This window comes from Parus major, chromosome 3 (genome assembly GCF_001522545.3).
Source record: "Parus major isolate Abel chromosome 3, Parus_major1.1, whole genome shotgun sequence".
Taxonomy (NCBI): Eukaryota; Metazoa; Chordata; class Aves; order Passeriformes; family Paridae; genus Parus; species Parus major.
In genome coordinates, this window is record NC_031770.1 from 11,526,362 (window position 1) to 11,530,956 (window position 4,595).

The window sequence follows — 4,595 nt, forward strand, 5'->3', positions numbered from 1 at the left end:
GGAGAGGAGAGGAGAGGAGAGGAGAGGAGATCTGACTCCATTGCTTGGGAAGTTTCATTTCCAGGGCACAGACCAGAGTGGGACAATGTCTATCCCTCTTTTGGGAGTTGGTGATTTAATGAATGTGGCAGCTATTGTATGTGTTTGGGACCATCACAGCCGTTTTTCTTCTGCCGATACTTTCTTTTCTTTTCGGCTTTAATGAGTGTTTCTCTAATTGACTTGATGATTTCTGTTTAATTAGCACATTTTGGAGGAATGATCAAAAAATAATAAGATAAAGTAATCAGACAAGCATAGTGCAAAGGAATAATAGCTCCTTTGTGGGGCTAATTGGAATGGACAGTCCATCGGCTAGTTTGGGGCTCCTCACAGTTGGATATTCCCAGCCTAGTTGTGCCTTGTGCCCAGAGCTTCCAAACACCCACATAGACCCAGCTTTGGTAGTCATTTCAATTAGCTTTAATGAGCTGTGAATGAGCCCCAAGGAGAACCGAGTCTGGACCTGACCTGTTTTGCCATTGCCCAGATTTACTTAAGGCTGTGGCAGTGAAGTTTGCCCAAAGCCAAAGTCAGGTGCCAGGCCCTGGGTAGCACCAGGCAGAGCATCTCCAGGGAGGGCTGTGTCCCAGCTCACACATCCTGTATAGGACAAGAGGGGGTTGCCCACGGGGATGTGAGATGGGCAGATAAATGGTACTAGAAACCAACAAGTTTGGCAGAAGCAAGAAGGAGGGGAAGCAAAAAGCAGCAGCTGAAGAAGCAACCAGAAATCGGAGCTACCACTGTTGTGCCTACTCCCATTCTTGTGTTTGTTCCTGAACACTCTGTCCCTTCTGTTCCCATACATACACCTCTGGAAGAAGCTCCAGTCTCCTCCCAAGGAGCAGGAACGGTGCTTTCCATGGGTTACATCACCTATGGCTCCTTGGAGATACACAGGGTGAGCTCTGCTTGCTCAGACTCGACTGCCAGCCATGCTTACAGCTGATGTTGTAGGTGTAGCACCTTGATGGCCATTTGTTTGCCCTGTGATGGCTAGGAATTAATTAGGAGATGGGCTCCAGGCTGCTGTGACAGCTGTCTGCGTGCGGCACTTCCCAGCAGTTTGATTAAATCTGTGACACTCCAGATGTGAGCGCCCTGTGCAGCGGCACATGGTTTGCTCTTAAACTCCACTTAAACCGTGACTGCTCTTCTGGTTTTAATCAAAGGCAAATAAATGCCTTAAGACAGAAATCTGTGCAGAGGAATTAGTAGGGATGTCTCTGGGGCGTGCAGAGCGGGACATGGAAAGGGACCCCCCGTGCCAAATTAGGGCTGACAACACTTGCAGTAAGCTGGGCTGGCGATGCTGCAGCCCTGAGCAGGTGGTGCGTGGCCAGCTGTGGCTGCACTCATCCTGCAAACCCTCTGCTTTACTCACATCCAGTCAAGCTGCAAACGAAACACTTCCCACAGCCTGACAGTTCAGGGAGCACAGGTTCCCTGATTCATTTAACCTGTTCACAGTGCCTGCCTCTTCAAATCCATCACCCCAAAATGGACGGTACTTGGCCACTACATATTCCTTACTGGCCAGGAGTGTACATGCAATCCACCACTGAGCCCTGCTGCAGCCTGAGGAAAGTCTCATTGCCTGCATTTCAAGGAGGAGGCTCATCTGTAACTTAGAGGTGGGGATTGAGCCTTGCAAAACACAGGTGTGACTGGCTGCAACACCCCCTTCCTTGCTGCTTCTCCCCTAGCTATGGCCTGTTTCTTGGTTCCTTTTCACCCACTTGTCAGAGGCAACACTTTCGAAACAGCCATCACTTCCCCATGTTCCCAGAAGGTTGTGGAGGAGGCAGAAGAAAAGTCCTTTTTCTTCTGTCCATGCTCATTGAGGTTCCCACCCTTGCCAAATTGCCTGTGTTGCCATCAGCTGGCTGCTCACCCTGCTGCATTTCACTTCTGGGTCACCCTGCAGCTGTGTAAGGCCCACCATGGCCACCAGAAGGCTGGCTGAGCTTGCCCTACACAGCAGGTGCCCAAGGGCTGTGGTACCAGCACCACTAGAGCAGGCTCCAACCTGCTCCTGTGCTGGTGTGCCAGGAGCTGATGCAGGTGTGGGGTGTGGAGCTGGGGAGGAGTACTGGGCTGTGACTGATGGTGCAGGCACAATGGATGGTAGGAGATGTGCTTTTGGAGATGGGTTCTCCATCCAGTCTGGGGCACGGGAGCCTCTTCCACCCTGAGCTGCCTGAAACTGTCAGATGGTCCTTTATTATTGACCTGATTCATATCTAAACCAGGGAGGTGAAAGCTGTCTTATCCCATTACTAATCCCCTAAACCAGGCCCTTCAATACCTTCTCCTTGCTGCCCCTTCCTCATTGCTACAGCAGGTGGTTGCAGGCTGAGGGCACATCCTTCTGGGGCTTTCCCTGAGCCCCATGGTGAAGACAAGGACTCTAAAACCCACCAAAATCTGGCTCTGGAGTTATCATCAGCTGAGAGGGTACATGCCAAAATGCTGCATGTTTCTGTAATCCCCTAAGGACTTGCAAGGCTTCTTTTTGGGGTCTGAGTGGGACAGCTCCAGGCATCCATCCCATCATGTGCACACTCCGTCCTATAGTCCATGGCAGGTGTCGGACATGGTGGTGGAGCAGCCATGGGGAGGAGGGAACAACTTGAGGACTGTCCCACCTCGCTGGGTCCCTAGTCCTTCGACGTGCAGCAGGGATGGGGGTGCTTCAGCATCAACTGCAGGCAGCACTCACCCCCTGGGACATGGGATTGCACCGAGGCCAAGGTCCTGTGACCTCGGGCTGCTCTGGTAGAGCCCCATGGAGATTCTGGCTGCTGGGGCACCTTGAGGCTGCTGGGCCGGCTGGCACAGCCACCCTGCCTGTGGAGAGGGGGGGCAAACCCCAGGGAAATTAGAGCAAGGGGCGATGTTTGATGTTCTGCTCTTTAAGCGATTAATAATCTTTCGGCGTCGGAGAATCAGCTGAAAATCTTCCTTAGAAAATAATGAGCAGAGAAACATTTACTGATTAGTCTAATCCCAGCTAATCCTATCTGATGAGCATATATCAAGATATCCTTTAACTGATTTATTGTCCAAAGGACCGGTGGAGATGGCCTTCTTCACCATGGCTGGGGGAGCTGGGGGTGGCAGCAGGGGTGTCCCCACTCCCCATCCCACTGTCCTGTCCTGGGAACGGGTGTGTCCCCATCCCCCAGGGCACGGCCTCGGTCACCCTCGCCCTGGGCAGCAGCGCCATATCCAGGCCACCTTGCCAGCATGGGGAGATTTAATCGCTATTTCCATTTCTGCATCTATCGGCTTTCTCTTGGGTTTGAGCTTTTATGTTTCATAAACTGATTAGGAGCAATTATACGTGCTTTATCCCCAAACTTTCCAAATGCCTAGGCCATATGCATATTTAAGGCTTCATCATCTCTCCCAACAGCTCAGCCTCAATGTAAACTGCTGAAATCAAGCTGATTCTGGGACAACATCAAAAATTAGGGTTTTAACCACTAATATCTGCTCGAACAGGAAATTTGTTGTGGGTGGTGGCCGGATTATGACTTCTAATTACTGTGGCAGATCCTCCCTGCCTAGCAGTGAAAGTCTCCTATTCCAGCAAAACTGCAGCAAAACCACTCTGGAGATGCAAAGATGCCCAAGGGGATCCCGGGGTGCTCTGTGCCTGGACAGGGGGCAGCCCTGCGTGGAGATGCCCCAAGCATCCCCTCATCCTGAGCACACAAGTGCCCTGAATTGGCGGCTTGGGAAGTGTGACCACGCTCCCACACCTCCTATTCCCCTCACACCCCTTTGCCTTTCTTGGTGAGAAGCACGATGGTCCAGTGGGTCCCCCCCACCAGCCCCCAGCGCCGGCCACGGCAATTATCCTAAATGAAAGTTATTGTTCTGCTAATCCTGGGAACAGCTTGCGATGGGAGATTTGGGTCTTTCTTTAATAATGCAAAGTTAATGCGGAGTCCCCTTGTAATTATCTTTATCAGAAGGACCCTCGGTTAATCTGACCGTCCAATGAAGGCCTGGATCAGGCGGCCCGTGTAAGCCGGTTGTAAATCATTTCCATCAACAGATGAAGGGAAGGGGGGAAAAAAATTGCATCCCAGGTGCAAGAATCTGGGAGCAAAAGGGAGCACAGAGGCCAGTCACCTCGAGGTGGCCCTGGCCCCAGTGACAGGACACCTGGGGTCAGGGAGGGTCCTGCCCAACAGCGTTCCAATCCCTGACTCTAGGGTGCTGAGCCTGGTGGGATGTCCCATCTAGGATGTGGGGCTGAAGGGTCTTGGGCTGGAATGGGCACACTGGGGAGTGCACTGCCGGGCACTGGAAGAGGGGATAAGGGGATGTAGAGACATAGCAGGGGGTTCCCTGTTTCCTCCCTCCTTTTGGGAGGAAACCCAAAGAGGGATACCCAGAGAAGGGGATGTGAGGGGGATTTATGGTGGTTGGGAGGGAGCAGGGTGGCCGGGCCGGGCCGGGCCGGGCCAGGCACTGAGAGGGGGTCCTGGGGAGGATCTGAGCTAAACCGCAGGGGATCGGGCAGGGGGTGGTGAGGCCCG